This window comes from Sciurus carolinensis, chromosome 10 (assembly GCF_902686445.1).
Source record: "Sciurus carolinensis chromosome 10, mSciCar1.2, whole genome shotgun sequence".
NCBI lineage: Eukaryota > Metazoa > Chordata > Mammalia > Rodentia > Sciuridae > Sciurus > Sciurus carolinensis.
Window position 1 is genome coordinate 102,990,647 of NC_062222.1, and position 24,831 is coordinate 103,015,477.

A 24,831-nucleotide genomic window follows, 5' to 3' on the forward strand; every position below is an offset into this window, starting at 1 on the left:
GGAAAGATCATCATTGTCACTATCGTCATCTTCTGAGCGCTTATATGCTCTAAATACTGTAACTGTAAACGTGTTTCATACACTAACCCATATCATCCTTAGCTGATCATGTCATAGAATTATTTCAGTTTTACTGAGTAAAAGCTCAGTGAAAGCAGGCATTTGTCTGTTAACTCTGTAGGTCCAGATTCTAGAATGGTGGTTGGCACACCATATATGCTCATCAACTATTAGTTGAATACTAATTCCTCATGATTGAGGAAACTGAAGCAAACTGAGGCACTAAGAGGTTAAATTACACTCCTAAGTTTATACAGATAGGTAATAACAGAATTCAGATTTAAACTGAAGTTTTTTCACTCCACACGGTCCTAATAGAGTGAAACGTATGGGGTGAAAACCCTTCATAATTGTTCCTCTCTTGATGTTGAGCATATGTAGGGCCTGTAATAATATTCATTTATTCACTCCCCTTCTAAATCTTAAACTCATCTCTAAATCTTGGACTCATCTCTACCATCACTGAAATTGCTAAAATGTGACATTCTTTGCTTCGTATAAAGTGTGCCAACATCAAACCCTGTTAATCATTACTTGGTTCGTGGTACTCAGTCCCTAGCCCACATTAATCCTCATGAAGAAAAAATAAGCCATTTCCTTCAAAATTCACCCCATAAACTCCAAAAATCAATTTATTCAACCATTGATCTCTTGTGCTTCGCAGAAAATTATAATAACTATGAGGCTCTCTGAAACTTTCTCTGAGTTTTCTCTGGTCTGTTTATAATTTCTTCTCCCAATACTTCCAGTTTTATCCTCCTTTCCAGTTTCTCTCTGTGAATGTGCCAAACCTGATCTGCTTGTCAATTTTCTGGTTTTCTCTCAAACTCCCATTCAAGGACCAGTTCACCAAAAGTCTCTTTCCATCACAGCCCAGGAGGGAAAAGTACTTGCAGTTATCTAGGGGCTTTGCAAAACTCATTGAGAATAAAGCAGCCACTGCTCTTCAGCTCCCCAGATCTATGGCATCTAAGAGTTCCCCTCCCTGATGTCTGCCCAGCAATTACAAGGCAGCTGAATCAGTAAGCATGCCATTGAAGAACCTAAGAGTCCACAGATGAAAGTCACTTCCAAGACTTAACCTGGGTCTGCACAGATTGTCACAGGACACTCAGGAACTAATCCCACAGTTTCAGGATTCTCATTTTCTACTTGCTGAGATGAACAGAAGAAATAAGGCATAATGACTACCCTAGCCCAACGTTAGAAGGAACACTTAATTCTCCACACCTCGCATTTTTGTGGACATTCCTCTCCTTGGAGGGAACATTCCAGGCCCATTCGTTGCCAATCATACTTCCCTTGAGAGTGAAATAATGACTATCTGATATGTGAGACTAGGAGAAGGAACTGAACATGATCAGCTTTGCCATTTGTAGCATGTTTAGGTTCTCTCTGCCCAGGAGAGCTCTGTCCTATTCTCTTCTTGCTTGCTGTGATACACACCAAGGTCACTTCAGGCCTGTCACACAGAGGCTACTCTGAAGGAATGTTGCCTCCTGACTGCTTCCACTGAAGTGATGAGGGGTAGGTGTGTCTGCCACAGGCCCCAATACTCTGTAGTGAGGAATCAGAGAGCCTGACCACAGCCACACAGCTAAGGTACATTCACCCATCTATTCTTGTCAGTAACAAAACTAATATTCTGATCTTTGTAAATCTCCATTCTAGGTCTAGTTTCTATTTGGTTTAAGATTTAGAAGGGGAGTGAATAAATGAATATTATTACAGGCCCTACCTCTCTGAATATGTAACTATATTGTTACTATTATGAGAATAATGAATGAAAAAAGTAAATAAAACTGTTCAAAACACATTTTATTTTCAAGTAGTTTAATAATCTAATGGGAACATGCATTCAGAAAGAGCCTTACAGAGTCTTACTATGGAATGCCATTTTAATTAACCTAGCCATATTTTTAAGTAACATAGAAAATTATAAGTAAATAAAAGCAAGGTGGAAAACTTGTTGTGAGCAGACTATAATACATTTTCTCCCAATAATGTTATAGTAGTGCTGTACTTAGTTTAGCCCTTATTTTGGGGTACCTGTACGCAGGAGATACTTTGGCAACAAAAGAATCAGAAGTCCTACATATTTAAATAAGGTACACTGCAGGTAGCTTAGTGGATTCACTTAGTAAATGCTTTGTACACATAACAAATCTCCTCTTGTTTTCTTTAATTTAATAATAACTTTGATTTAAAAAGAAATTTGAGAATCCATTTAAGAAAAGTTATTTGCAGTTAAAGGCTCTACTGGGGGGAAAATGGAGCTTAGCTTGACCCCAGAGGATATGTTATTGCTTCATGGAGCTTACAAAGGAAGGGACAACTGCTGTTTAAGGCACTATTTAGAACGACAATCTGTTGGAGTATTTTTAAAGCATGATGGAAGTTTAATCCTAAAAAATATTGTTCACTGCTTTGAAAAGCTTGGAGCCGGCTGTCTACTTATACATTCCTGTATGTTTATACCACAAGATATGAACAATTGCATATACGAGGACTATTCAGGTTAAGAAATTACTGGTAAAAAAGAAAGAAAGAAATCGAGATTGAAGCATTTAATATAAATTGCCAGCACTGATATGACTCACCAGCCAAATGAGAAAGAAAGTGAAGTGTTGGCGTGGGTGAGGGTGCCTCAGCGGGGAGCAGACGAGGATATTTTTATCAGAATGCACATATTAAGAGTCTACTCACTTCAGGGCTGCCTGTGAGGGCTGTATAAAGTGAGTTAGTATGTATAATTATAACCAGGTCTTTCTCCCATGGAAGTTTAGAATCTCAGACACAGATGGAGTCAGGTATGACACAGATGGGCACAATTCCCATCCCACTGGATGACAAATTCAAACTTGAAACAAGGCTATGTGTACAGGAAGAGGGTAAAGTGCATACACTGGTACCGTGAGTAAGGGAAGTTTAGAAACTCCCAGTCTTCATTAAGCAGGGGCTGAGTGAATTCTTGAGATCATGGATGAATTGAAAAGGAAGCAACGAAATGAGAGTCACTGAGGGTCAGCTGCTTGTTTGTTTTCCATGATTTCAAACAAACAGCTTGAATGATTTAAAAAACGTCTAATTAACTTTAACATTCTGAATTTACCAATAGTGAGGGTTTTGTGTTAGTCAGAGGTCAAAAACCAAGGCCAAGCATTAGAGATATTTAGGAATAGTACCTAGGGGAGAATTGAACATCATGATATAATGAAATAAATTAAAAGAATAACAAATTCAAATTCACTCATGTTCCCTGTGTTTTTCTTGCCTTTCTCTGTAGAAATTATGAGCCAGTGTCTTGTTGTGAAAATTTTTCTAAATTAAGATTACACTCTGGAATAGCATAACTCTTGATAATTACTTTCTGCTTCCCCATCCAGAAAGTTTAAATCCTTGCCTACACATAACAGAGACTCATGATTATGCAGAACTGTGTAGTGAAATAAGTTGCTACTTTCAACATGTCACAGCCGTTAACATCCAAGTTTTAGAGTTGAATATGAGTTTCAATCCTGGCTCTGCCACTTACTTGCTGTGTAACCTTGAACAAGTAACAAAATCTAAAATATTGGTTTCTGCATTTTTCAAGAAGAATAATACCTGCATCACAGGATTTATGAAAGGAAATAAGGTGATGTATGCAAAATACTTAACAAAGCACTGGAATGTTGTATGCACTCAAAGAGAATATTTGGATTAATTTTTCATGCATTTATTATGTATTACATATTTATTGAGTGCCAAGTATGTGTCAGCAGTTGTTCTAATCCATTGAAATCTATCAGTGAATAAAACAGGTTCCTGCCATTGTGGATTTACATTTTGTGAATGGAGCAGAATAATGAACTTAGTAAAGAGGCAAAATATATATTTTGTGAGTAAGTCATGAATGGTTTGAAGAAAATAAAATTCAATAAATAAAATTAAGGCAGGGAAATGAGTAGTGGGAAAACTGAGAGAAAGAGGCATTTCCAGTTTATATGAGGCTGTTAATTTTAGCCTTGTTCAGATGTTGAAATTTCAATGAGGACTGGAAGGTTGAAGAAGTCACTGTATGAATGACTGGAAGATTTGTATTCTGGGATGGCAAGCGGTGGACAGGTAGAGCATGCGTAGATAAAGGAGGCCAGCATGATGGAGGGCAGGGCTAGTGGGTGATGCATTCAGATGTGACTCCAGGCACACAGGGCCTTGCTGGCCATTATTAGCGCCTTGGCCTCTACTTCAGAGTGAAATGGGGAATTGTGGCAGAGTTCTTAGCTGAGGCATGACTTGAGTCAATGTTCTCATTATAAGGCCCACTCTGTATGCTGTAATGAGAGTGGAGTACCCCCAGCAAAGATGGACATAGGGAAACCAGCTAAGGAAACATTGGTCTTTCCTGGTGAGAGACACTGGTGGCTTGAACCAGGGTCCTAGTAGCATAGTAGTAGAATTCCTGAAAGGTGATAGGATTTTGAAGATATATATGTGTGTGTGTGTGTGTGTGTGTGTGTATAAACACACACATAATATAATTTTATGTGTATATATATATATATATATAAACAAATATACAATACACACACACACACACACATATATATATAAACAATGTGACCTCATTGTTCTCTGACCACATAGAGACAAGTGCTCTACAGTTGATGGAAATGGACAAGGGATGAAATCACCTGACTAAATAAATCTCCAAACTCCCTCTCTCTTTCTCTCTCTCTCTCTCTATATATATTCACACACACACACACACACACACACGCTTTATTTTTTGATGGAACTAGGGACTAACTCTAGAACTTTGCACATGCTAAACAAGTGCTTTATCATTGAGCTACATTCCCACCCCTTTTTATAATTTGTTTTGAAGCAGGGATACTAAATTGCCCAGTCTAGCCTCTAATTTATGAACACCCTGCCTCAGCCTTCCAAATAGTTGGGAGTACAGGTGTGCACTAGCATACCTGTCAGATTTGGGATATACTTAGATGATTGAGTCAATATGTTTCCTAGTGAAAAGCCACCGTGCTTTCAGGAAATGAAACATTTCATTTCTGTATTGGATTATATCCTTGTGAACAGTTACAGATGGGATGCATAAAAACTTCCACAGTGAGAGGAAAGGGGTATTAGAGAAGTTTATCAAGGATAATTATGAGGTTTTAAGTTAAGCATGGGGAAGGGTTGTAATTATTGATTATTTTTATTTTAAAATTTGTGACTTCTTTTACATACTTGAAAAGTTTATATTTCTTATATCATCCTTAGAACTTATTAAAATGATATGTATAAAGTTTGTGCTAAATAAATAATAGTACAACCATTGAGGAGTATGAGGACAGTTTCACTGCCCAGGGAAAACTGAAAGGCACAAAAAGATTATAAGTCTTGCTAGAGAAAAACTTCTTTTTCTTTACAGTTCCATTTACTTCTGGCCCTGCCTGTCCATCCCCCACTAGGTTGTCTGGTTCAAGCACTTTGCTACAGCCTTTCTCCTAAATCAATATGGATACCCACTGCCTTCTTGATTGAAGGAAACGGTCCTCCTTTCTAAGAGCCTTGTGAGTGACGTGGGCTCATTGTTCTCCGGCCACATAGAGACAAGTGCTGTAGAGTCAATAGAAATGGACAATGGATGAAATTACCTGACTAAATAAATCCCCAAAAGTCTGTCTTAAATTTCTCTTCCAAGGGCAAAAGTGGATCTCATTCTTTCTCCTTGTGTGGTGATATATCCTTAGAAATGAAAGAGAACTGCCACAGTGCTTTCAGGAAATGATGCATTTCATTTCTGTATCAGATTTATATTCTTGTGAACATTTACAGATGGGATACATAAAAACTTTCACAGAGAGAGGAGAAGCAAACATTATTATTTCTGGAAGGACCAAAGGAAAAATAAATTATGTAGCTTACTTACCATTTCTGTGGGGTTTTTTCCTCCTTCATAATCTGTGAGTCACAAATATAAGCAAATGTTGAGGCTCACCAGTTGTAAATAGAGTTCAGAGTTGTAGTGTCAGTTTCAAGAAGGAAAGACGTGGGTGAGGAGTGTCAGGGCACAAATGGAATCCCCCAGATTAGCTAGTACTGACTCCTGGACTACAAACTGAATATTTTTCTATTGCCTGAAATGCAAAGGCTTATTTATAGTGATTCTCTGCCTTTATTAAAGGTCTCAGTTTCACGTTTGGGATCGAAGGCAGATGAGGGGTAATGAATTTCTGATCTGTGAGCGGGGGTAGTATCCCAGTTGCCTCTTAGACTTACCTGGAGAGCTGACTTGTAACTTAAAAGACTAGAAGCCATTGCAGGAGCAAGCAAGGGTGAGCACTTGGGAATCATTTTCTGGTAAAATCCCGTATGTATCAACTTAGGACTTTATATAACAAAAACTTTTCTAATAAGCAGTGGTGGAAACTGAATTTAGGACAGGGGAACAAAAAAACCCAAACCTTTATAATAGAATATTAGATCAGAGAAGGAAAAGAGAATAAAGCTTAAAAGGGAAGTAAAAGAAATAATAAAGCAACTTGAATAGTTGCATTAAAATATCTTGTATGAGACATGATCACAGCTCACAAATTAGATATGCTTTAGTGCAATGAATGGTAAATCCAATTTTTAAATTTCAAACATAGTCTGTAATCATTTTCCTTGGAAGGTAAGTTTTATATTTGTAAGTCTTGAATATTTTTACCTATTCATATATCTTATTTAATATTCTGACTTTCAAAATTCTCTTTCTAAGATATGTATTTCTTTTTTTATTTCTTTTTTTATTCTTTTTTTAATTGTTAACAAATGGGATACATGTTGTTTCTCTGTTTGTACATGGAGTCAAGGCATACCATTTGTGTAATCATAAATTTACATAGGGTAATGTTGTTTGATTCATTCTATTAATTTTTTTCCCTTCCCCCCCACCCCTCCCAACCCTCTTTTCCCTCTATACAGTCCTTCCTTCCTCCATTCTTACCACCCTCCTTATCCCTATTCCTAAACCTAACCCTAACCCTAACGCTAACCCCTCCCACCCCCCATTATATGTCCTCATCCGCTTATCAGCGAGATCATTCGTCCTTTAGTTTTTTGAGATTGGCTTATCTCACTTAGCATGATATTCTCCAATTTCATCCATTTGCCTGCAAATGCCATAATTTTATCATTCTTCATTGTGGAGTAATATTCCATTGTATATATATGCCACAGTTTTTTTTATCCATTCATCAACTGAAAGGCATCTAGGTTGGTTCCACAATCTGGCTATGGTGAATTGAGCAGCAATGAACATTGATGTGGCTGTATCTCTGTAGTATGCTGATTTTAAGTCCTTTGGGTATAGGCCAAGGAGTGGGATAGCTGGGTCAAATGGTGGTTCTATTCCAAGCTTTCTGAGGGATCTCCACACTGCTTTCCAGAGTGGCTGCACTAATTTGCAGCCCCACCAGCAATGTATGAGTGTACCTTTTTCCCCACATCCTCTCCAACACCTATTGTTGCTTGTGTTCTTGATAATTGCCATTCTAATTGGGGTGAGATGGAATCTTAGGGTAGTTTTGATTGCATTTCTCTTATTACTAGAGATGTTGAACATTTTTACTATTTTCTCTTTAGTAGCAAATGTTAAAATAAAATAAAATATTTTATAGTTCAATAAAACCTATAGATATAATTAAGGTTTGGGGACAGTATTATAATGAAGTAGAAATATGTTGTAAATGACAAAGAAACAGGATGCTAATTTTAAGAACTTGAATTAAATAAAATGAACTTTTTGTGACCAAGTCAAAGAATAACTTCCAAAACCATTTGAAAGACTATCAGATAAATCTACCATTATTTTCGTTTCATAGCTATATTTTTTCATCCTGTTTATTTCTCTGCCATGTCTAGTGAATTTTCTGTTAAATTCCTTTTACAACCAATGTCTGCACTAACTTGCAGGCGTAAACCTTCTACTGCATCTGTTTGCTTAAGGCTTCCCCACTAGGTAAAACTCTGAATCTCCCAGGACTTCATCAAAGTGGTCTGTCATAAGTATTAATATCCATTGCTTTAAGGTGCTTTCTCTCTCCTTTGTTTTTTTTTAAAGATGACAACTATGAAAACACATTTTAAAATTAGTTGAATTAATTTTTATCTTTTTCAACCAGGAGAATTAAATAAAAAGCAAGCAAGCATTATGTTTGGAAAATAGCCTGGCACATCTGTTTCTGGGAAGCTTTCCCGGACACTCAGCTTTGAGTTCAAGACCATGTTTCTCCTTTATTATCAGCTCTCTCCTGTCTCCCCATACCACCTATTACTCATGCTTCTTTTTACTATCTATTCACACTTTATGAATAATGATATATTTCCTTGTTTCTATTCCTTCCAAGACTATGATGGTTGTATGCTATGTTCTTTGTCTTCTAAGTTTATTATATAGTATAATAAGTATTCAGTATTTGTTTTCTTTAAAGGAGGACAAGAAGACAAAAAAGTTTATTCATTTCTTAGTGTACAAATGTATCCATTCCTACATGTAGACCTTTTTTGGAAGTTGCAGATTTAATATACAATGATACAGTTCTTTAGATTTAAATTTGAAGTAGTTTAACACCAAAATTAATATATGTATGATATATGTAGATAGGATAATCACATATGAAAATTAAATCTATTGTACGGGCATAGAGTTAATGCTTAATGCTGGTAAGTTGCTTTTATTATCTTACACTGGGAATTCAGCAGATGTGACAAGTACTTAAGGGTTGCTACTTAAGTTTCTAGAAGTTCATAATTACATATTAGCTATAGAGTAATCATAATATTTTCCCATATACATAGCTTTAGGAAATAGCATCTAGTAAAATGTGATAAGGTTAATCACTTTAGTAGATTTCTTTTTATATTCTTTTAAGCTAAATTTATTGTTAAGAAGAAGGTGAAAAGAAAAAAAAGAAAGTTATACTGTCATCAGATTAGAATATCAATAAGATCTGTGTTAGAAATACAGTTTCTTTTTTGAGACTGATCCAAGAGATTCAGGGAATGATAGCATGAGTTTGTAATATTGCCAACAAAGGTCTGAATGCGTGTAACTTTGGATTACTCTAGGTGGAAAATGATGAAATATTGAATATGAGCTCTGTACTTAGCTTGAAACAAACAAACAAATAATCTTAAACCTGTTTTTAGCATCTAAATCTAAAACACTGGCTTTAAATTTTTCCTATAGATGATTATGGAATTCATCAAATTGCCATCCTAATAATTTTCTTGCATGTAATAGATTCCAGATTATTCACAGGTATAAAGATAATACCTTGACTTATTCATATTTAAGTGTGACAGGATTTGTATGGCCTTACTCTTAATCATAATATGCTATTCAAAAAAGAAGGGTCTCAAAACAAATTTCCTATACAGCCATGTTTTAAGAAAAAAAAAACATAACTACATGATAAAAAAATAATAAAAGATAAAGTGATTTTTCTTAGGATGTTGCTCTGTTTAATTCTATGATTATATGTGATGTTCTGTTCCTATTGAAAGGAGTGCTTGGGAGTTGTTGGGAGGCAAATAGAACAGAGGATCACATGTGCATTTAATGATTTTGTATGCTTCGTGAGTTATAATATAATCTGATTATTTCATTTGAAGAAATAAAACAAACAAACAAACTATCCCCAAATCCATAAAAGCAAAAATGCCTGAAACTAAAAGAAGGATGGGTAAACTATCCCAGAGATACCAAGAATAATTTCCTGGAAGTGTTATTTAAATAGAACTTTTTAAAGAACAAAGATTAAATGAGAAGACATTCACATTGAAGAAAAAGCAAAAGCAAATACAAAGACACAAAGGTCTGAAGGAGAACAACATGGGGTTGGTTATGGCTAGGGGTGCAATACCAAATGGCACTGGATTGGGATGCGAATCCTGATGGCTCTCCTGTGCCATGCTGAGATCTTTGAAAATCTGTTCAGGCAAAGGATAGTAAGTGAAAAAAAGTGATCATAGAAAAAACATCAGAAGATTTTTAAGGAGTGGATAACACTTTGGAATATCACAGAAAGTAAACAGGAGCTGGCAAGACCAGAAGCAGGAAAATCCTAAAGAGATCATTCCAGAGTCATTGATAGTGAGAATGGAGAGGAAAGGAAAATACCAGGATTTTATAGGAAAGACACCTAAAAGAACCCAGTAGAAGTTAATGTGGAATATAGGTCAGAGTTCATTTGAGGGGCTGGGAGTGTAGCTCAAACTTGGAGCATATGTTTAGCATGCACAGGATCCACGGTTCCATCTCTAGCACCAGGAAAAAAAGTTTAGACAGAGTCTAAACATGTGACAATTACCTTGATGATGGTGCCTTTTAAGAAGAAAAAGTAGGTCCAAATCTTCAACTTGTTGGCTTAGGATCAGACTTCCTTAACAGGACTCCCATAGCATAAGAAATAAAAGCAAGAATCAACAACTGGGATAGATTCAAACTAAAAAGCTTTCTCTCAGCAAAGGAAACTATCAGCAATGTGAAGAGAGAGCCTACAGATTGGGAGAATATCTTTGCCAACCATACCTCAGATAGAGCGCTAATTTCCAGAATCTATAAAGAACTCAAAAAACTCTACACGAAGAATACAAATAATCCAATCAACAAATGGGCTAAGGAAATGAACAGACACTTCACAGAAGAAGATGTACAAGTAATCAACAGATATATGAAAAAATGTTCAACATCCCTAGTAATAAGGGAAATGCAAATCAAAACTACCCTAAGATTTCATCTCACCCCAATTAGAATGGCGATTATCAAGAATACAAGCAACAATAGGTGTTGGCGAGGATGTGGTGAAAAAGGAACACTCATACATTGCTGGTGGGGTTGCAAATTAGTGCAGCCACTCTGGAAAGCAGTGTGGAGATCCCTCAGAAAGCTTGGAATGGAACCACCATTTGACCCAGCTATCCCACTCCTTGGCCTATACCCAAAGGACTTAAAATCAGCATACTACAGAGATACAGCCACATCAATGTTCATTGCTGCTCAATTCACCATAGCCAGATTGTGGAACCAACCTAGATGCCTTTCAGTTGATGAATGGATAAAGAAACTGTGGCATATATATACAATGGAATATTACTCCGCAATGAAGAATGATAAAATTATGGCATTTGTAGGCAAATGGATGAAATTGGAGAATATCATGCTAAGTGAGATAAGCCAATCTCAAAAAACTAAAGGACGAATGATCTCGCTGATAAGCGGATGAGGACATATAATGGGGGGTGGGAGGGGTTAGCATTAGGTTTAGGATTAGATTTTTGGTTAGGGATAAGGAGAGCGGTAAGAATGAAGGAAAGAAGGACTGTATAGAGGGAAAAGAGGGTTGGGAGGGGTGGAGGGGAAGGAAAAAAAATAAACATCATTGCCCTATGTAAACGTATGATTACACAAATGGTATGCCTTGACTCTATGTACAAATAGAGAAACAACATGTATCCCATTTGTATACAATAAAAATAAATAAAAAAAAATAAAATAAAAAAACAAGGCTAGAAATAAAGAAGGAGTCAGAATTTTAAGTATTCGAAAGACATTGATTATATCTGAAATTGTTTGGATTGTATTTTTAATGGTAATACTTTCTTTTATCATATCTAACTGCTTTCCTTTTACAAAATATAAAGAACAGAAAAATTACCTTGCAAGGTAAATAGAAATATTGTTTTCAAAAGTAGCATTATGTGGGGGTTACGAAAAGATCAAAAACAGTCTAGTGGTATACTTTAATTTCTATTTCCTTTATAGTAAATGAATATGGTAAGATTTTTCAATACCTTAATGTTAGTAATAATTAAGAATTGCATTTCTTAGTAAATTACTTTGATATATGTTGATTTGTAAAAATCTTTGATATATGTTGATTTGTAAAATAAATCATTATACTAAAATCCTAATCTGGGCACAGTGAACTTAACGCCTGTAATTTTAGCAACTCAGGAGACTAAGGAATGAATTTTGAAAATTTGAGTTCAGCCTAGGCAACTTAGAGAGATCATGTCTCAAAATAAGATAAAAAGGATAGGGGAAAGTGACTCAGTGGTACTTGTTCACCATGCACCATGCTCTGGGTTCAATTCCTAGCATCCCCAAAACAAAACAAAACAAAACAAAAAACAAAGGCATTTTATCCCTATCATATAGTGATTTTTTTCAGATTAAAATGAATATTGGGAGCAAGAAATACATTTATATCAGCATAGTTTTTAAATTCTCATAACTCAACAATCCAACTGGTTTTTATGAGAGCCCTTGGGATCAGCATGAGTTCTCAGGATGGTTTCTAATAAGCTACAATTTTACTAACAATCCCAGGGGTGCCAAGTAAACCAACAGGAGCTGGTTCTCTGACTGAACTTTGGACTCTTCGTGTTCTAGAATAACCCATGTGTTCTGGATGACATTCCTAACAACTTGGCATGGGGCAGAGTTCCTAAAATCTTCCAGAAGAAGCTAGTATATAACAGAAGGGGTATCTTTGAAAGCATCTTCACTTCTTTCCTTGTCAGAACCCTAGGCTGAACATGCAGCAGTTGCTTGAGGAGACATCTCCTTCAGTAATGTAATTGCCTGTGGTACCACATGCAACTTCCCTTAGGAAGCATTCTCTTCCTCGTCTATAAGGCTAGGATTTCTCTGAGTTGTACTTAGTAAGCCCTTGGTGGATATTTGTTAATTGATTCAAGTGGTTCCACTAAATCAAGGCAGATCAGTGTTTGCTTGGTCTCCCTTTTCTTAGTGGATTTCCTTCACTGGTGATTCGGGGAGAATGGTGTGTCTTCAACTCCCGCATCAGCAGAAATCAATTCATTAATATTAGAGAAAGAAATTTCAAAGAGAGGGAAAGCAGTGCTGACCTACATAGAGGAAGGTTCCAAGACCAGAACAATCTCCAGACTTGGAGCACATAGACAATACAGGTTTCAAAGTCAGATTCATTTGTCACCCACAGGCAGAGACTGCTGTGATGGGATGTGTTTAACTTTACCTTTAAAGACGTTTTGTATCCCAGCTGTAAATCTAAAGTCTTTTATTTAAAAAGTTTGATTGAAAAACTATATGGAAATTTTTAGGATACAATGTGATGTTTCCCTCTCTCTCTCTCTCTCTCTCTCTCTCTCTCTCTCTATATATATATATATATATATATATTATATATATATATATATATATATAATGAATATTCCAACAGACCAGTTAATATATCCATCAAGTTACATACTTATTTACTTATTTCTTTGTAGTAAGAGCATTTAAAATCCACTTTTTATAAATTTTGGAATTGTACTATATATTAATTAGTCACCTTATAGTTACCAAAACTAGTACATTATGTTACCAGAATTTATCACTCCCATGTAACTAAAATCATGTGTCCTTTGACCAGCATTTCCCCTAGCACCTCCCACTCCTCTCACCTCTCAATTTCTGGTAACCACCATTCCACATTCTAGTTATATAAGATTAACTTTGTTAGATTGCACATGTAAGTGAGATTGTGCAACATTTATCTTCTTGTGCCTGGTTTATTTCACCTCGTGTCTTTTGGATTTTATCCTGTTGTCATAAATGACAGCATTTCATTACTTTTTAAGATGGAGTAATCACACACACACACACACACACACACACACACACACACACAGTTTTTTTCATTCTTCCATTGGTAGGCCTTCTTTAGGTTGTTTCTGTATCTTGGCTATTGCAAATGGTGCTGTAATGAACACAGGACGCGGACAACTCTTCCAAATACCAATTTCAATTCTTTTGTGTATACTTAGAAGTGGGATTGTTGCATTGTGGTAATTCTGGCTTTAGTTTTTAGAGTGTTTTCCCTACTGTTTTCCAAAATGGCTGTACTAATCTGCATTCCCACCAATAGTAACAAGAGTTCCATTTCTCTGCAACTGCACCAAAATTTGTTATCTTTCCTTTTTAAGCTTTTTTTGTTTGTTCTAATTAGTTGTATATGACAGTAGAATGCATTTATACATTTTAATAAATTATACATAAATGGAGTGTAATTTCTCATTTTTTTGTACATATTGTAGGATCACATCAGTCTTGCAGTTACATATGTACAGGAGGTAATTGTATCTGATTTACTCTACTATCCTTTCTTTCCACCTCCCCCATGCCCCTTTCTCACCTTTCACTCCCTTCTATCTAATATAAAGTAACTCTATTCTCCCCTAGCCACCCTCTTTTTTGTGAATTAGCATCTGCATATCAGAGAAAACATTCAACCTTTGGTTTTGGGGTTTGGCTTATTTCGCTTAGCATGATATTCTCCAACTCCATCCATTTACCAGCAAATGCTGTGATTTCATTCTTCTTTAAAGCTGAGTAATATTCCATTGTGATTTATATATATATATATATCACATTTTCTTTATCCATTCATCTGTTGAAGGGTACCTAGGTTGGTTCCACAGTTCAGCTATTGTGAGTTGAGCTGCTATAAACATTGATGTGACTGTGTCACTGTAGTATGCTGATTTTAAGTCCTTTGGGTATAAACCAGGGAGAGGAGGAACTGGGTCAAATGGTGGTTCAATTCCAAGTTTTCTGAGGAATTGCCATACTACTTTCCATAATGGTTACAGCATTCTGCATTCCCACCAGTAATTTATGAATGTACTTTTTTCCCCTACATCCTCGCCAACATTTGTTGTTGCTTGTATTCTTGATAATTGCCATTCTGACTGGAGTAAGATGAAATCTTAGAGTAGTTTTGATTTGCATTTCTTTAATTGCTAGAGATGTTCAACATTTCTTCATATATTTGTTGATTAATTGTGTATCTTCTTCTGTGAAGTGTCTGTTCAGTTTTTTTTTTTTTAGTTCTTTATATATCCTAGAGATTAATGCTTTATGTGAGGTGCATGCAAAATATTTTCTACCACTCTGTAGGCTCTCTCTTCACATTGTTTCTTGTGCTACGAAGAAGCTTTTTAGTTTGATTCTATCCCATTTATTGATCCTTTATTTTACTTCTTGCACTTTAGGGGTCTTGTTAAGGAAGTCAGATCTTACTTGCTCAACATACAGAAATCAATAAACATAATTCATCACATCAATACACTTAAAAACAAGAATCCTATGATCATCTCCATATATGCCAAAAAAGCATTTGACAAAACACAGCACCCTTTCATGTTCAACACAGTAGAAAAACTAGGGATAGTAGGAACATATCTCAACATTGTAAAAGCCATATATGCTAAACCTAAGGTCAACATAATTCTAAACAGAGAAAAATTGAAAACATTCCCTCTAAAAACTGGAACAAGACAAGGATGCCCTCTTTCTTCACTTTTATTCAACATTGTCCTTGAAACTCTAGCCAGAGCATTCAAGAAGATATACAAATAGGTAAAAAAGAACTCAAACTATCACTGTTTGCCAATGACATGATTCTATATTTAGAAGATCCAAAAAATTTCACCAAAAAACTTTTAGAACTAATAAATGAATTCAGCAAAGTAGCAGGATATAAAATCAATACCCACTTTTTAATCTCTTTCATCTAGCTATTCTAACAGGTGGTATTTCATTGTGGTTTTAATTTGCATTTCCCTGAGGATTAGTGATGTTGAGCATTCTTTTTATGTATCTGACATCGTCTCTTGAGAAATGTTTATTTTAGTTCTTTGCTCATTTAAAAGAATGTTATTTATTTTATTTTCGAGTTGTTTCTCAAAATCGAATAACCTTCTCATATATGTGAAGAATGAGTCCCTTACCTAATATATACTTTACACATATTTTCTCCCATCCTGTGATTGTCTATTTTCTATTAATTGCTTCATTCACTGTGCAGAAGATTTTTAGCTTGATGCAGTTTGTCTGTTTTGCTTTTGTATTTTGTGCTTTTGGGTTTATGTGAAAGAAATCATTGTCCAGATCAATGCTGTGTAGCTGTTTCCTGTGTTTTCTCTTCGTAGTTTTGCAACCTCAGGTCTTACATTTTAGTTTCATCCAGTGACTGGTTGGTTTTACTCAATATTGGTTCATTCAGTCTGGGCCGATTCTTTCTTAGGAGTGAGCTTAGGTTCCAGTCCATCTTCTTGCATGTGGGTAATTAGTTTCTCTAACATCAGCTATTGAAGAGACTTTTTCCTCATTGTGTGTTCTTGGAACCTTTGTTGAAAGTCAGTTGACTGTAGATGATGCAGTTATTTCTGGGCAAGTTTACTTGTCAGTTGATCAGACTGGTTTTTTTGCCATTAATATTATAATGTTGTTTGATTTCTATAGCTTTGTAGAATATTTTGAAGTTAAGTGAGGCCTACAGCTTATTCTTTGGTACAGATGGCTTTGGGTATGCTGGGTTTTTGTAGGTACATACAATTTTAAGATTGTATTTTATTTCTGTGAGGAATGACTTTGGAATTTTGGTAGGAATCATATTAGTGAATGTGTATCTCACTGTGGGTAGTAGGACTATTTAAACAATATTAACTCTCCCCATTCATGAACAGAGGATATTGTTCCCATTCATTTATTTTACTCTCAATTTCTTTGATCAATGTTTTATAGTTTTTAGTATATTGATCATTTACCTCTGTTTGCTCCTAATTTTTTTTCTGCCATTTTATGTGGGGTTGCTTTCTTGATATTTTTTCAGATACTTCATTATTCATTATGCCAAATCAATGCAATTTTATTTATTGAAAAAACAAAGTTAAACAAACAAAACTACAATAATCAGAATACATGAAGATGAACCAAAACAAAATGTATGCTGGTTTTCTTACTGTTCTTAATTCTTCTTGCTTTTATGGGTGCTTTAGAGCCTCCAAATGCAGCACTATATTGTTTGAGTCATCCTTTTTATCACATATATGTTGAGTGTCTGTTGAGAGTAGGGTAATTTGGTAAGGTACAAGAATTCTTTTGTGCTAGAATAATGGCAAATTGTATTACCAAATTTAACATTTCAACTTTTAGTATGGAACACTAAGTACCATGTTCACAGAAGTCACTTAATCAGTATTTGTTGACTAATAGAAATTGATTGATGACAAATGACACACGTAGGTGTTATAAGAATCATCTTAGGAAGGAAACTTTCTATGTTGTTGCTAAGAGAGTAAAGCAAAGCACAGCAATGACTAACTTGTCTTAAAATATGTACATGACATTCTAGTTACGACACATGAGGAACAAAACTATTAGCATCCAAATCTTGAAAGGATGTCATCTATGGTTTGATTTACTCTGAGTATTATAAACTCTTGTCTTCATTGACATCACTATTAATATCTAAATTACAGGTGTGAAGACAATATATCTTACTGCCTGGATGGTTAGCTCCAGTGAATACAACTAATATCTTTCTTGCAACTGTACCTAGTGTCATTCTTCCTTATAGTAATTAAAAAATACTTGCATTTGGTGTGGTTTCACTCAGAAGCATGCTGAGATGTGAACTTATTTGAGAAATGATATCAGGAGGAACTATCAGAGGGGATGGTGAAGTGACCCCTGGAAACCAAGACAAGGTAGTCTAATGAGCAAGCAACTGCTGAGGATAACAGGAGTTCAATCCCTCTGAGGACCTATGGCAAATGGTGTAGACCAGGCCTCAGCATTGTTTCCACTTAGGGGGAGAAAAAGTGGAGCTCTGCGTCTTGCATCTCTCATCAGTCACTGGTTGATGGTTACTCCCAAGAGCACTTGCAGCCAGAGAATCCTCAGGCAGAGAATTGCAAGAGCTTTCAACAGAGCACCACGTGTAGAAGAATCAGAATTATCGACAAGATATGGACAAGGAACTGACTATAGATTCAACATTGGTTTCATAGATATATATGATATTTTAATATTAATATTTTAAATATTGTTAATATGATTTTTAAAGTATCAAACTTTTAATTTGAAAACATTATGTATTATGATAAGAATTAAAAGATATCACATAACTAGAAATTTCTCTTCAGGAACTTCTTTAGCTTCTCTACTTTTAGACATAAAAACTCCTTTCCATTTGTTTAAAATTGTTGTATTTTTATTTTTGTGTGATAACAATTCTAATAGGTGTGATGGAAAAGCTCACTGTTATTTTAATTTGCATTTCCCTGATGACTAGTGAAACTGAGGATTTTTTTTTTTTTATGTTTGTTGGCCATTTGTATGTATCCTTTTGAGGAATGTCTATTTTGGTCCTTTGCCCGTTTTTAAATAGGGTCATTAATTGTCTCATTATTTGGTTGTTTGTTTGGTTTTCTTATAACTTTGTGTATGAGCCCCTTATCTGGTGTATAATTTGCAAATATTTTCTCCCATTCTATAATGTCTCTTCGCTGTTAATTGCTTCATTTTCAGAAGTTTTTAAGTATGATGCATTTGTCCAGTTTTGCTTTCATTGCTTGTGCTTTTGGGTTCATGTGCAAGAAATCATTGCCCAGATCACAATGCTATGTAGCTTTTCCCTATAACTCTTTGAGTAGTTTTATAGTTTCATAGCTTATGTTTAAGTCTAATTTATTTTGAGTTGATTCCTCTGAGGGGTTAGATAGAGTTCAATTCATTCTTTCCATCTGGGTAGTTAATTTTTCCATTATTTATTGAAGAAACTGTTTTTCCTCATTGTCGGATTTTGGAACCTTTGTGTCTTCTTGGCACTTTTGTTGGAAGTCAATTGACTGTAGATGTGTGGGTTTATTTCTTACTATTCATTCCTAATAAAATCAAGGATATTCTCCCATTCCTCCTTCTTCTTCCCCCCATGTCTCTATTTCCAGTCCTCTTTAATAAATGTCCTGAATGTTTACTCAGGAATTTTCTTTCACCTTTGCTCTGTTCTCTCTCCCATGTGTTCAGCATCTCCCTTTCTGCCTGGATCCTCTCTGCATATATTGTCATATGCTTAACTGTATTCCTCCTGAAACAAGAAAAACAAAATAACTGTTCTTTTTCCCTGTCTTGTTCCTTTACTAGAATACTCTTCTCCCTCATAAACTTCTTCTTTTTTTTTTTTTGGTGGTGCTGGGGATTGAACCCAGGGTCTTGTGCTTGTAAGGCAAGCACTCTACCAACTGAGCTATATCCCCAGCTCCCTCATAAACTTCTAAAAATTTCTTTAAAATCACTCTAATCGCTCCTCTTATCTCACTTTCTCTCTCTAAATTGGCCTCTGCACACATTCTTTACTCTCTGAATGTCTCACAGATCTCTAACTCTGGCAATTTTTTTTGGTCCTCAAAATTGTGTGAATTGCCAGCAGCTTTGTCTGTATTCCCTTCTTCACAGAAGTGTAAATTACCTTTGTAACACTCTTATCTTTGGTCTTTGGGACACTGTAATCTCTTCTTTTGATTCTACTCCCTCTCTGGATTTTTTTTTTCCTTGCTTAATTTCCTGGTTCATTTCCTTTTATGAGTTCTTTAAATGTTAGCACTGTGCTCTTTTTTCCTTCTTGGTCTGGATTCTGATCTAATTCACCTACTTCTTAGACTCCAGTTATAGTTTGTCATAACAGTACTGTAATAATAGCTAACATTATGGAACATTATTATCTGGTACTGTTTTATACTTCTTGCAGGCCTTAATCTCCAAACGGATCCAGTGAAGTTGTTATTGTTGTTTTTCAGGCTTTAGAGATGAAGAAACTTACATGCACACACGACAGGTAATTTGTCCAGTGATTATTTATTTGAACTAAGGGCTCCCTTAGTAGATACAGAAGTAACTAAATGGGAAACACTGTTGTATTTCTATGTGTCTCCTATAAGTGATCTCATAAATTAATTCATTTAATTTGTATAACAAGTCTGTGAGGTAGGTATAGTTATATTCCACAGAGAATCTACCTGTTCAACACTGCCCAATTACGAAGCACACAACATTTCATTGTGTCTATTTCTCTAAATCTACATCATACTATTTTTCTTGTCTGTTTTCTTACTGTGCTTTATTTCACTTCCTTATAGAATCCAATTAGTTTCCATTTTAGAATCTTTGAATATAGAGTTTCCTTTATGCTGGTAAAACCTTGATATTCTGTGTCTTCACCAATCTGCATGCTTTTCTTAGATCCCTATAATGCATCTTTTAGAAATCATCGATATATAATTTGGTAAAAGAACCCAGTTCCAATTCCGCCCTTCTTATCCCAAGCTGAGTCAGCCCAAGTGACTGATTTTTATTCATTTAGAACCTACTATGTTCTAGAAATACATCAGTAAACCAAAGAGACAACTATTCCTGCTTTCTCATAGCTTTTATTGTAAGCAATGCAGATAAAATTTAAGTAAATTTCAGGGAGTGTTGAAGTTATCATTTCTATGGAAAAGGGGGTGAAGAGGAACAAGATAAGGAAGATTGAAAATCCTAGAGGTACAGGGAAGGTACAATTTGAATTAAAGTGCTCTGTTTTGACTCATTGAAAAGAAAAAAAAAAATGTGACTCCAGAACAAGGACTTAAATAAGATAGTATTTACTAAATGCTTAGAAAGTGTCTGGCAGGTAGTTGATCTGACACTAATGTTTGTATAAATAAATTAAGTGAATACAAAAATACTTAAATAAGTGAGGAAAGAGTAGGCTTCATAGTGACTGAGATCAAGGCATACCCAAGAGAGGAGAACATCTTGTTGAAAACCCAGGACATCGGTGAGGCAGAGGCTAGCGAGAACAGTGGCAAGAGAAGAAACACAACAGGTAGCTGGGTTTGATCATGAAGTGTTGTGTAGGTCAAGAATCCAATAGCTAAAGCTATTTCTCTGGGTGAGAGAAGAAGCCATTCTAAGTTTTTCTGAAGAGATGTGGCACATTCTGATTTATGAGTTAAGAAGAGGCTGGGGAAAAACCTTTGTGGAGTGGCAGAGAAAGGACCTGCAAAAGTCTGCTCCTACATAAAAGCAACAAGAGCAATGGCAAAAATTATATGATTAACTTTCTCAAAACTCTGGAAATTAGCAAGAGATTTGCAACAATTCAAGAATAGTTGTGAAGAAATTGGCTGGCTGTAAGTAAGTACATTGAGCTTTGTGGTGTTTGAACTTTTATCATCCCGTTACCTTTTCTGTGATTCCAAGTTTGACTTAAAAGAACAACATTCTTGCAACTGTTCAACTATAAAGCAGCAGCAGAGGAACTGCTGGTTTTGGAGATTCCCCCAAAGCTTCATCCCCAAACAACTGCCACTGGTTGACCAGTGTGTTCATTCTCAGGGGGCTTCCCTTTATCTAAAATCGACTCCCTCTGTGTGGAAAGCACTATTCCCAAGACATTTTTCAGAAAAAAAAAAAAAAAATGTTAGCAGCCATTGTGTAAGGTCACATCTATTTTAATAGAGTCACCAATTGTGGTTAACAAGAACTGGGTAAAAAAATTACAAGGAAAACCTGGGGATTAAGATGATAATAGTGGATTTGACTTATTTCTCTTAGCATGATATTCTCTAACTCCACCCATTTGCCAGCAAATGCCTTAATTTCATTCTTCTTTAAAACTGAGTAGTATTCCATTGTATGTATATGCCACATTTTCTTTATCCATTCATCTGTTGAAAGGCATCTAGGTTGGTTCCATATTTTAGCTAGTTTTTTCTGATATGCATATGCTAATTCACAATAAAGGGGGATAGTGAAGAATAGAGTTACTTTAGCTCAGGTAGAGGGGAGTGAAGGGAGGAGAAGGAGTATGGGGGTAGGAAGAACAGTAGAGTGAAACAGACATTATTACCTCATGTACATATATGACTGCCTGACTGATGAGATCCTACAATATGTATAATCATAATAATAAGAAATTATACTCCACTTATGTACGATCTATCAAAATATATAAATACCTTCTACTGCCATGTACAACAAATTAGAACAAATAATATTTTTAAAAAGATGATAATAGTGGGTTTTTTAAAATCTCAAATGTATTTCTAAAAATCTAAAAATCCACAATCAAGTGCAGAACTCTTGCACATAACTTAGGAAAACCCAAGAAAGACCTAATCTTTCGACTTGGTATGATCTTGAGGCTCTATGCAGGGAAGAAGGGAAGGCAAAGGCAGAGTTATAAACTGTGCCCTGTGTTTTGGAGGATTAAAAGGATCCCCTATACCAACTCCCAACCCAGAACCTTTAACAAAGGCTGGGAGACTTATTGTTTCAAGTCATTTAAGAAAATCCCTGAGTTATCATGAACTGGCCATTAAACTACTTGAACAGAGATTTCAGTGACCTCAAAGACAAACAAGAAATAGTCTTTACAGAAACAGTCTCCTGAGATCTTTAAACACAAAAACCAAACCCAACAAGCAAAACAAGCCATAGCAGCTAAAAGCAACAGCAACACACATGCACCCTGGAGGATGGGAGATTTCTGATCTTTAGAGTTACCATATTATAATATTTAAAGTTTCAAGTTATCAACCAAAAATATGACTTACAGAAAAAAATACGAAAGTGTGCTCCATATACAGAACAAACATGAATCAATGCAAACAATCCTTAAGAAACTTTCTAGATAACAACTTTAATAAGCTTTTCTAAATCTAATTCATTCAAACAACTAAAGGGAAAAAAATGTTGAAAGAATAAAATGAAGGTATAAAAATGATTTTTCACTAAAATAAAATTAAAAGATATGTATTATATCATACTATGTGAGATAAGCCAATCTCAAAAAACCAAAGGACGAATGATCTCCCTGATAAGTGGATAATGACACATAATGGGGGGTAGGAGGGGGGCAAGAATGGAGGAAGGAAAGACTGTATAGAGGGAAAAGAGAGGTAGGAGGGGTGGGGGGAAGGGAAAAAATAACAGAATGAATCAAACAACATTACCCTATGTAAATTTATGATTACACAAATGGTATGCCTTTACTCCATGTACAGAGAAACAATATGTATCCCATTTGTTTACAATAAAAAAGTTACAAAAGACCATTGTCATTATAAAAAAAAAGATATGTATTATATATATGTATTTCAATAGAACAACAGAAATTCTGTATATGAAAAAATAACTATATAAAGACAAAACACAGCAGAAGAACATATAAATATTGCTTGAAGAAAAAGTCAACCAACAATGTTATACCCAGCAAAACTATCCTTCAACAATAAAGGAGAAATTAAGATATGAAGTGAAAAAAAAATGAAAAGAAATTTAAAGGAAGTAAGGAATGTAAAGAATGTAAAGAATTGAAAACATTGTCACTGCAGATATGCCCTAAAGAAATACTACAGATAGTCTTTTAGACTTAAATAAAGACACTAGAAAGTAACTTGAGTCCAAATAACATGATAAAAAGTACTCCTAAAAGTAATTACGTAATAGTATAAATAAAGGTATAAAGGTTTTTTGTCTGTAACTTTTTTCTATTTCATCTAAAGAAGGATGCCTAAATTAAGAAATATACAGTGTTGATAAGTTTAATATATATAAAGATGTATTACTGTTACACAAATTGCATATATGAGGAATACATGGAATGAATGATAAATGGAGTAAGTTTTGTTTACTATTAATGAGTCAGTATTAATTCAAATTAGACTTTTTTTTTCTTTTTACGTACTAGATATTTAACCCATGGGTGTTTCACTACTGAGCTACATTCCCTACCCTTTTTGTATTTCTTTTAGATAGGGTCTTACTAAGTTGCTGAGTTGCTCAGTTCAAAGGCTGGCTTTGAACTTGAAAACTTTTTGTCTTAATTCTCATGGGCTGCTTGAATTAAAGGTGTTCACCACCATGCCTGGCAAATTAGACAATTTAAAGATAAGATTTCATTTTGTAATTCCCAGGGCATCCATTAGTGAAATGGTACAAAGCATGATAACAGAAAGAAAAAAAAAAATCAAGGAAATTAAAATAATATACTAGAAATTACCTATGTAACAAAAAAGAAAAAGAATAGCATATAAAGATAGCAAAAGTAGAAAATAGTTGGAGAAACAGATGTTTCAACAATAACCTTTGAAGTCTTCAATATCTGACATTTATTAATGATAAAACAACTAGAAAATCAATAAGGAAATAGGTCTTAAACAACACTGTAAACCAATATAACACTCCATCAATGATAGCAGAATACATATTTTTATTAAGTACACATGGACATTCTCCAGGATAGATTACATATTATATCCAAACTCAAGTTTAATAAATTTATATTCAAATCATAAAATATATGTTCTTCAACCATAAAGGATTTAAAGTTACAAATCAAAAACAAAAAGAAAAATTAGCACATATGTGGACTTTTACACTGTTCTCATAAAACAGTGACTCAGGTAACAAGTCAAAAAAAGAATTTCCAAATACTTTTGGATGAGTGAAAATGAAGTCACTGCATAGAAAATTTAGAGAATATAGTGATAATAATGTTTTGTGGTTATAAATGATTATATTAAAATTATATTAAGAGAAACATCTCGATTCATTATCCAAAATTTGCAAACTCAAAACAAGGAGAAAAAAGAAATAAGAAATATTAGAAAGAAAAGTAATGAAATAGAAAGTAGAAACCAATAAGAAAATCCAATAAACTAAAATTTGTTTCTTTGACAATATCATCATAACTGACAGACCTTTAGTTAAGAAAAACGAAGACTTCCAAGTTACTAAATCAAAGATTGTAAGTGTTGCTCTTACTGAAATACTGTAAGGAAAACTGAGCATTTGTATGACAATAGATTCATTACCTATACAAAGACAAATTCTTAGAAAGACACAAACTCCCAATACTAGCTGAAAAAATA

The 24,831-nt window shown here is 34.8% G+C and overlaps 1 protein-coding gene and 1 non-coding gene across 2 annotated transcripts in view; one reads left to right on the forward strand and one right to left on the reverse strand.

Moving 5' to 3' along the window:
* Gabra2 (gamma-aminobutyric acid type A receptor subunit alpha2) overlaps positions 1-24,831 on the forward strand; it is a 140,157-nt gene that overhangs the window by 27,214 nt on the left and 88,112 nt on the right.
* Positions 19,098-19,170, reverse strand: Trnav-uac (transfer RNA valine (anticodon UAC)). Its single transcript has one exon. It is a non-coding gene; the product is annotated as a tRNA-Val (tRNA).